At 54.3% G+C, this 10013-nt stretch overlaps 1 protein-coding gene across 5 annotated transcripts in view; it reads left to right on the top strand.

Moving 5' to 3' along the window:
- Window positions 1-4819: 4819 nt before the first annotated feature.
- Ccdc57 (coiled-coil domain containing 57) overlaps window positions 4820-10013 on the top strand; it is an 89977-nt gene continuing 84783 nt past the window's right edge. For all 5 annotated transcript variants that reach the window (XM_071603183.1, XM_071603182.1, XM_071603181.1 and 2 more), the window contains exon 1: window positions 4820-4903. The gene's annotated coding sequence lies outside the window, so the exon portion shown is untranslated. The remainder of the gene's footprint in view (window positions 4904-10013) is intronic.

The following is a 10013-nucleotide window of genomic DNA, read 5'->3' as shown; positions in this document are numbered from 1 at the left end:
AAGTAGCCCACTGCCCAAGGCTCCTACTGGGCTGTTTCTGATGCTGCATTGGGCTACCCAGATCCCTCTGCCTAAGACCAGTCCTCCTTGTCCTTTCCAGAGCCTCTTCCTTAGGCCCCCAGCCTCCAGGCCAATAGACCCAGGCTGAGGGCCCTGTTCCTGGGCAGCCCTGGCCCTTAGGAGGCAAGATACCATTTGGCTGGCCATCTGGAGACTGGCACATGTTGGAGGCATGTGGCAGACATCTTCCCCTGACCCCTCACCTAATCTACATCTTTGTCCCCGTCTGTAAAGTGCAGGTGACAGTATGTACCAGAATGAGATTATGGCTCTTCCACTACGTTCCCCTTGCCCTGGGACTCAGCAGGGAATTTGCCCAAGTGTCTGTGCCCACTCCTTGTTCCTTCTGGAATGGCCCCAGGGAACAGGGGACAGCCTGACCACACATCCCCTTTCCTCTCTCAGCTTGCCTCCTGCCCCCAGGGCCTGGGAGGCCAGCAGATGGAGCAGTTGCCCAGATGCCTGTCTCAGGCCTTTCCCAAATCCTTGCAGGTTGGTGTCCAGGCAGGGCCCCCACCCAAACTTCTGAGCAGATCACTATGGTTTTTGGACCTTAGATGAGGCTTGGAGCCTGAAGCTAACAACCTTCGGGGAGCCTGGGGGTGAGGTCAGCCTATAGCAAAAATCAGAGGAAGGTGCTGAGTCCTAGTGGTCAGTTAGGATCAGGCCTCCTTGAGCAACCCCCCTGGTGCAGCTGCACCCCAGGGGCATTCTCTGATAAGTGTCCAGTAAGCAGCTTGTATTTGGGGATCTGAGAGCCCTGGCCCACGCCTGGTTTTTTGGCCTGCCTCTTGCTCTCCCTTGTTTACGCCACCCGGCAACTAAGGCCTGCCTTTCGTGTGTTCTGCCTCTGTGCTGGGCTGGACAGGGCCCTGGAGCCAGGGACACTGCCAGGAGCAGGACAGCCAGCCCCCACTAGGACCTGCCCCACGAGCTGTGCACAGGAGTGTGGGGAGGGGCGGGTCCCAGCTGCACCACTCACTGGGCCAGGCAGCGTCCCTCAGTCTGAGCCACTCTGCTTTGGCCTCTGTGATGAGGGCAATGGAGGGGGGCCTCTAGTCCCAGTGTCACCTCAGGGAAAGCAGTCACAAGTCAGGCACAAATCCTCAAATGTGACCTTACTTGGGAACAGGATCATAATGGTGTAGGGTGGTCCAGCGTAACTGGTGTCCTGAGCAGAGCAGAGTGTGAAGAGGACCACGGAGGCCACGTAGTAGCCACCGCAGAGGTTAGAGTGAGGTGGCCGCAGCTGAGGACACAAGGATAGCCACGACCCAGGAGCTAGAAGAGACAGAGGACCCTCTCCTGGACCCCTTGGAGGGAGCCTGGCCTGCTGGCATTCTGAACTCTGCAAAAATAAATACCCATTAAAAATGGTTCAGGGGGCCAGGCCCAATGGCACACACCTGTAATCCCAGCGGCTCAGGAGGCTGAGACAGGAGGGTTGCAGTTCAAAGCCAGCCTCAGCAATGGCAAGGCATGAAGCAAACTCAGTGAGACCCTGTCTCTAAAAAAAATTCAAAATAGGGCTGGGGATGTGGCTCAGTGGTCAAGTGCTGAATTCAATCCCTGGTACAAAAAAAAAGGTTCAGGGGCCTTGTTATGGCAGTCCCAGGACCCCAATACATGTCCTGTCCCTTTCTTCTTTGACCCTGATGGTGCTGGGCTCCAGATGAGATAAATGCAGTCTTTGTCAACCAGATCCTGGCCAGTAGCACCAAGAGGTGTGTTCAGGGAGAGTCCAGCTGGGGAGGGAGGTGTGGGTGTGTGAGGGCTGAAGAAGGACCTCTTCAGGCCGAGGTGTCCAGGACAAAGAACAGCCTCAGCCAGGTGTGGTGGTACACGCCTATAATCCCAGTGGCTCGGGAGGCTGAGGCAGGAGGGTCACAGATTCAAAGCCAGCCCCGGCAACTTATCAAGGTGCTAAGTAACTCAGTAAGACCCTGTCTCTAAATAAAATATAAAAAAGGGCCTGGGGATGTGGCTCAGTGGTTAAGCACCCCTGGGTTTAATCCTAGGTACCAATGAATGAATAAATAAATAAATAAGTGAAGAACAGTCTCTGCCTTGAAGAGGTGCTGACGGGCAGAGGCTTGGTGTCCCGGGAGGCTACAGGGTGTGGGCAGGTGAGTGCCACATACCCTCAAGCTGGTATTGGAGGGAACTTGGGTGCAGGGGTTGCCTAGGTGGGGAGTATGGCTGAGGGAGGCCTGGCCTTAGCCCAAGCTGTCCTGGCTGAGTTGCTCTGGGATTAGAACGTAGGCTGTGGGCCCCACGGCTCCCTACTCCTGACCCTGGAAGAACAATGATGCTGAAATTGTCCACCATACAGTTCCAAGCATGGTTGCCTATGATGTACTGTCTCAGCGCAGGCTGCCATAGCCACATGCTGCATGTGACAGACACTTCCCAGCCCTGGAGCTGGGCCTCTGAGAGCAGGGGCAGGCAGTGCTGCTTTGTCTGGAGGCCTCTCTGCTCTGCTTGCAGATGGCACCTTCTCCCTGTGCCTCATCTGTCCTTCCTGTGTCCCTCCTGTGGCCTCTTCCTCTTCTTGTAAAGAGGCCTGTCCTATCCTCCTGGATCAGGGTCTCTCCCTGTGACCCCACCTCCTGATACAGTCCCACTGGGGTTATGGCTTCAACGTGTAACTTTCTTAAAAAAATTGATGTGGGAGGCCATCACACTGAGTGACCAGCATTTTCCCTCCCTGATCAGTTGAGGCTCTGTTGGTCACTTCCAAGTGATCTGGTCACATCAACGTGGCCTTAGATGGCTGCCCCAATCTTGGAAGTCGCAAAATGTCACAAAAAGTGTCTTAATGCATGGGTGTGCCTTCCTGCAGCCTATGGGTCGAGCTGTGCTCACCTGTTCCTTTGTGACATTAACCCTTTGCCCTGTTTGGGATAGAATGTTCCATGGAAACCCCCTTTGTGTGTCCCCTTCTCTTGCTCTGCGTTTGGGTGTGGCCCACCTAGATGTCAGTCAACCTGCTGACAGCAGACTTCAGGAAGCTAGACTCAGCCCCCTGAAACCTGACCCCTTGCCTCATTTGAATAGCTTCTCCTCAATAAAAGGGGTCAGCACCTGCTCGCTCTCTCTTTCTGCAGATTCTTAAAGTCAGTCTTAAAGAAAAAGGTATCTCTGTCTCTTGTGTGGTTATTTCGCGTAGCCCAGTTCCCCTGGAGTGACCCTGAGTGTTTTTGTCACCGAGAATGTGACAATTTTAGTTGTTAAAATTTTAGTTAAATAAATTTTATTTTCATGTGGTGCTGAGGATCAAACCCAGTGCCTCACACATGCTAGGCAAGTGCTCTGCCACCGAGCCACAACTCCATCCCCTTCAACATATAACTTTTGGGGGACACAATGTGGTCCATGGCACATGGTTTCTGGTAGATGCCCACTTTATAGGTGAGGAAGCCGAGACACGCACACCACCTCCTGGGTGGTGCAGCACCTCCTCAGGCACCCAGCTCAGGCAGGCTCCCCTCAACTTTCATGGACTTGGAGGCTCCAACTCAACCTGCCACCCCCAACGGAAGCACCCAGGAGCAGGGCTAGATCGGGCAGAGGCAGGGGGTGTGGGCATCTTTGTGGATGCTGGAGCTGACCCCTGGGCCGCACAACCCCTGCAGGGCCCTGCCTCCCAACAGAACAAGCTCTAATCCAGCCAGAGACAGACCCAGGGAGAAGCAGAGGGTAAGGGCAGAAGGATAAGGGTTAGAGCAGAGGAGCCAGAGAGGGGTCCCAGCTAGGGCCCCATGTATGAGCCCAGAGAATGGGGACAGCAAGGAGGGAAAGCACCTAATGGAGGGTGGGGGGAGGGCTACGGGATGCAGGTGCGATTTAGGGATGACACCATGTTGCCCTATGCAAAAGAGCTGGCTCTGTCTCAGGGCCAGGACTCCGTGTACCCATCTGTAGAAGGATAAGGAGAACAGATACACCTTTGGAGGATTTGAATGATTGGGGAAGACGAAACCTGGGATGACAGGAGCCTGCCACGAGCCCTGGGTCTGGGCTCTTCCCACTAACCCAACCCCTACTCCATCCCCAGTTCTCCAACCCAGCCCACAGGCACCAAGAACCTGGGGGACATTCTCCCCATACCTGGGGCATCTGGCTGAACCCGTGGCAGTGTGGGATCCCAGGCAGCCCTTCGGGGAGGGCTTGGTGTGGCTCCTGCCCCCAGGCAGGAGGAGAACAGGGCCTTAACCCGCCCTCTTTCCGCAGGTCCCCACGCGCAGCCTTCCACACCCCCCATGGGCAGTCCTGGCTCCCGACAGCCCTGTCCCGTGCTGCCGCCCTGGCCCTCCACGGGAGCCCAAGGCTCCCTACCCCACTATGTGCAGTCCCCGTGTGCAGCCCGAGGCTCCCCACCGCCCCTCCTGTGTCACCGGCCGCCCCGGCCGCCCAAGCCACCCAAGCAGGCTAAAATCCACACTTCGGGACCCTCGACCCCTGGCGGGAGAGGCGGCTCTGGCGGTCCTCAGACGCCCCCTGCTGGGTGAGGAAGCCGGGGACTACGCGTGCGAGCCCTGGCGCACTGATCCCCCCACCTGGGGGTCGCGTCCACTGTCGCCGCCGAGGCTCGGCTCCCCTCTGCGCCCGCGAGGAGGGCCGAGCGAATGAAGACCGGAACCCGGCGCCGCGGCTCCCGTTTCCGGCCGGCGGGACCCGAGCGCCGCAGCCAGCGCACCCGGACCGCGGCCGACGGACTCGGGTCGCTATGGCGACGCAGCCCGCCCGGAAGACGCCGAGCGGGAGATCAGGAGCGCGGGTCCCGGGGTGCGGCGGAGTGCGGCGGCCTGGGCGAAGCGCGGCGAGGGCGGGCGAGCCCGGCGTAAGTTGCTGCCGGCCGGCAGGAGAGCGGCGCGGGGCCCGCCGGGTTTTCCCTGGTGGAGCTCGGGCCGCGCTGGGGCGAGACTCTCCCCACCGGGTGGTGCGTCCGCGCAGGGGTGGAGGGTTCCTCCCTGCAGGGGCGCGAGGTCCCCGCAGGGCTGGTAGGTTCCCCGCCTCCGGGGGTGCCCAGCGGCAGCCCGTGGTGCCCGGGCTGCCCCGTTCCTCGTGTGCCGGGACTTCCTGGGTTGTCAGTGCCTCCTGTGGGGACGCTGCGAGCTGCGTGTCCTGCTTCTTCCCGGGCCGCTGACCTCAGCACCTGCGAGTGTTTCCTGGAGTGACTGGTGTCCTTTACCCTTTGCATTCTGCTACTTCGGGCAGGGAAAGCAGCGCCTCGGGAGTTCACAGAATCACACTGCTCCGCTTCTTTCCGACAGAATTCCGAGCAGTGGCCACGCGTCTTTATGTGGGATCGGGATCAGAGTGAGGAGATATTGATCAAGGCCACCGGTGTTAGGGCACCTGGACTTGCCGTCCCCCACCCACAGGGTTCGTGTAGGCACTTGAGGGTCCTCCCTGAGGACCACAGGTGGAGGAACCTCAGCATGTCCTCCGGAGGACCTCAGCGGCAGGCGGGGACTGGTCCTGGGGAGGTGGGAGGCCAGTGGCATCCACACAGGGATGGCCCTAGAGTCTTCTTTCTTACCCTGAGGAACACTTCACATCCAAGAAATTTCTGTTAAACTCTGCAGGAAACGCTGGGTTTCCTGGTCGTTCTGAAGAGCCACTGTTATTCCAGAGTTCTCCCTGGGATTTCTTCACTGCAGCTTCAGGGTCCCTGATCCAAGATGGCAGAGATGGAGTACCTGCCCACACTGCCCTCCTGGAGCTGGGGAGAGTCAGGATTCGCCCTAGTGTAGAAATGTGTTTGCGCTTCTACCTCTGGCAGCCTCAGACCTGAAATAATTATTAATGTGGCATTTGAAAAATAATTTAAAAAAAATTTAAGTCCTACATGGACACAATGTTTATTTTTTTATGTGATGCTGAGAACGGAACCCAGTACCTCACATGTGCTAGGCAAGCGCTCTACCACTGAGCCAACAACTTCAGTCTGACAATTAATTTTTTAATTTCTTGCTTCTGCATTTATTAGTTGAAATTCTATAAGAAAGAAACTTCCCTTTTTGTATTTTTCTGTTTATTTCATTATTTTTGATGTTAGGATGGATGTTTTTATTTTGTTTTTGTTTCATGGATTATAATCTATTGCTGGCATTTATTCTAGATTGAGGCCTTAGAACCCCTTCTGTGGTTTCTGTGTCCATAGAGCATGTCCCCAAATCTTGGAGCACTTCCTGACTTTCTGGCATCACAGGCTGTCTCAGGCTCATCCTGTGTCCTTGATGTAGCTCAGAGTGCATGATTTCTGTAGGGATCCCTGGCTCCATTTGGTATATGCATGGGTCTCTGTGTGTACTGAGAACTGAGTTCACGCTGAAGCTGGTCTGTTACCACAGGACTCATTCTGCTTCTCCTTACCTCTCACAGTTTGGTTCCTATTTTCTTAATATACTTACTGATTTATTCAGTCCTGGGATATACATAAAGTAGTTTCAGAATTTCTAATCCATATTCCTGTGAAAAACAGAGCTACTTACTATAGAATATAACATTTGTGTGCAGTTTTCATTTTTATGAAATGTATAGCCAAAATATAGAAGATATAATCAAAATATTTTTTCCAAAGTTGTTTTACAGTTTGCATTATTTAATTTTAATAATGTTAGATTCGGTTGTTTCTATTTCATTTAAAATCTATACAGATTTTAAGTTTCATGTTTTTTTTTTGTTACCTGAAATATTTATGTGGTTCTAAAAGCCCATATAGTATTAAGTTCTTAACTCCAAGATTCAACTTCTTCTACCTCTTCTCCTCCTCCTCCTCCTCCTCCTTCTTGTTTTATACAGCATATCTTTATTTTTATGTGGTGCTGAGGATGGAACCCAGTGCCTCACACCTTCTAGGAAAGTGCTCTGCCGCTGAGCCCCAGCCCCAGCCCCTTCTTTTTCATTTTATTTCTCATTTACTCACTTTTTCTTTTCTGGCAAATATAGATTCAAAGAAAACAGTGCAGCATGCCCCTCACAGGGGTGGTAATCCCTCCTCTAGTAGGTGCAGGGAGAAGAAGGGACTGGGAACCAAGTATCCCCCTGAAGGGCACATCCTCAGCCCCAGGGACCTAATTCCTCCAACTGGACCCTACTTCCCAGTTTCTTCCACTTCCCAGCAGCCTGTTGATCTATGAATCCATCAGTGGATTAATCCAGTGATGGGAGCCTCATGATCCAGTGCCTCCCCAATCCCCACCTCTGAACACTGCTGCACTGGGGACCCAGCCTCCATCACGGCAGCCTCTGCGGCCTTCCAGATTCCTCCACAATGAGCACTTGGCAGCCAGGTGTGGTGGTCGCACCTGCAGTCCCAGCAGCTTGGAGGATCTTGAGTTCAAAGCCATCCTTGGTGACTTAGCAACACCTTGTCTCCAAATAAAATTTTTTAAAAAGGCTGGGGATGTAGCTCATTGGTAGAGCAAATGTAATGCCCTGGATTTCATCTCTAGTGCTGCAAAAATAAATAGAAGAGGCGCTCGGCCCTGGGTCCCACTCCCTGCCCTGGTGATGATTTTGGCCCTGTGATGACTTACATGGCGCTATCCCGTAGACTCTTGCTACCTGGAAGAGCCAACCACCAAGCCTCTTCCTGGGTTGCTCCCATGCGCTGTGTTGGCTCTCCTGATGAAACTCCAGGCTCAGGGACAGCCCACCTGGCCCTGCCAGGGACCTCCCTGGGTTGGAGAGTTCTGGGGCTATTGCACATGCCACTCCACAGTGGCATCATCTTGGTGCTAGGGCATGTGCCAGCCTAGGGGTGACTGGACTGAGATTTTCTTTGCTGTATTTGCTAAGGAGGCTTATCTTTCAAATGGGGCCTCTGTTGCCTACACATCATTTTGGGGCCTGCAAGTTTCCCATGTGTGAGAAGTCATGGTTTTCACAAAGAATTATTTCCATCTTCCTAAAGCCAGAAATTTCTAAGAGCTTTTCAGACTCAACAGGAATACTTACAACATTCCAATTAAATTAAAGAGGGTTCAGAAGCACATCTGTTTTAGGCCGGGCGCTATGGAGGTTCGCAAGATCCAGGCCAGCCTCTGCAACTTAGTGAGGCCCTGTCTCAAAATGTAATAAGATTTTAAAAGGATTGGGGATGTAGCTCAGTGGTCGAGCACTTCTGGATTCAATCTCAGTACAGAAAGAAAAAGGCTTAGTGTTTTAAAAATGAGAAAAACCAGAGCGATGAGATGCAGGTGCTGTGTGTTTGCCTCTGACCCCTCTGGTTCTAAGACCATGTGCACCACTGGTGAAGTCCAGTTGACAGGGGTTCCCCGTCTCTGGAGGGTTCTTCTCTAGTTCCCCAGAAACTCTGTGTAGTCCCTGTTGAAAACCAAGTGCTTTCTGGGAACATCTGCTGGTTGGTTGACAGATTGGATCCCAACTGAATGGGTGATGTTTAAAGGCAGCTCATTTCAGCCTAGGCCTAGGGCTCTCCTTTGGAGATGTCTGCACAGAAGCAGGGCAGGCTGGCTGATGGGTAAGGAGGAAGAAGCACGGCACATCGGCTTCTTGCACTTGGGCCCTGAGCTCAGGGGGTCTCAGGAAGCTGGTTGATGGGGCTGGCAGAAGCTGGCTTCTTACCGGTGGATTGCACTCTCCTGTGGCCTGCGAACGCCCAGGGTCAAGATGGTGCCACTGGCAGTACTTATTTTTTTTTAAATATTTTATTAGTTGTTGATGGACCTTAATTTATTTATATGTGGTGCTGAGGATCGAACCCAGTGCCTCACACATGCCAGGCCAGCGCTCTACCGCTGAGCCCCAGGCCAGTCCCTGGCAGTACTTATTGAGCTGCTCCTTCCTCTGTGTGGGTCACAGAGTCCTGGAGACAACGCAGGGCAGAGGGAAGAATGGGCCTGGTCCCAGTGAGTTGAGGAGACCTCAGGGGAAGGAGTATCCCCAGTAAGAGGACCCAGGGCCTTTTAGTCAGAGCAAGCCTGTGTGTCTGCGGCCCCTCCCGCCCTCCTTACGGTCCGTGTCGCCAGCACTCAGCCTTCCTGGGCCCTGTGCCCTCTCCTTCTGCACAGCTGGCTCGCTCTCCTGCAGAGGGGCCCTAGATGGGCTGGGCCCTCGTTTTGCTCCCACAGCGACACCCTGTCCACATCCCACCAGGCCGGAAGTGCCCGTGCCTGTCCTCCACTGGACTGGAAGCACTTGGAGGCCATGCAGGCCCCTGTGCGCACACCAGAAAAGAGTGCCACTGGGTGTGTGTGTCCAGACAGAGTTCCCTCTGCTCAGGACCCCTGAAGGTTTGGAGCCACTAGTACCAGTCGTGAGAAACTGTCCTGTCTGCCACACGGGTGCCAGGGACCCGTGTCTAGGAGGACAGTGAGGATGCTGTGCAGCCCCCACGTCCCTGACCACTCCACTGCTACCACCCAGGTTGAGCTGTCACTGCAGGGACCCCGGGCTCAAAGCCCCAAATAGTCCCTTACTATGTCCTCTCCAGGGAAATCTGTTCAGCTGCCCTTTGTGGCTCTTTGGTTACAAGGGGGACCTCCACAAAAAGTCTCCAGTTCTGATCGCGTTGCGGAGAATTGCCCTTCTTCTTTCTCATGACAGGTGCAGGAGGACAGTGGGTGGTCTCCACAGCCTTCAGAGGGTGGCTTTCTGGCTCCTGGGTCTCCGCGAGGTGTTCCCTTTCTGACTTGCTGCTCTAAACACTGTGGTCTGAGCTCGGAGAAGCCCAGGTGTTCCCACTGTCCACGGGGCACCCCCATTTCCTCGGTGAAATTGATAAAGCCCTTGTTTGATCAGTCCTGATGGTGGCGAAGGAAAGGACATGTGAGGACACAGGGAGATGGCGACTGTCTGCAAGCCAGAAAGAGAGGACTCACTCTGCCAGCACCTGAGCATGGATCTCTAGCCTCAGAAATGTGACAGTAAAGTTCTGTTGTTTAAGCCAAAAAATAAAAAATCCTGATGGTGGGTGCGGG

This window comes from Marmota flaviventris, chromosome 17, assembly GCF_047511675.1.
Source record: "Marmota flaviventris isolate mMarFla1 chromosome 17, mMarFla1.hap1, whole genome shotgun sequence".
In the NCBI taxonomy this organism is placed as follows: Eukaryota; Metazoa; Chordata; class Mammalia; order Rodentia; family Sciuridae; genus Marmota; species Marmota flaviventris.
The sequence above is the reverse complement of the archived record's forward strand: the minus strand, read 5'-3'. Positions and strand labels throughout refer to the sequence as shown.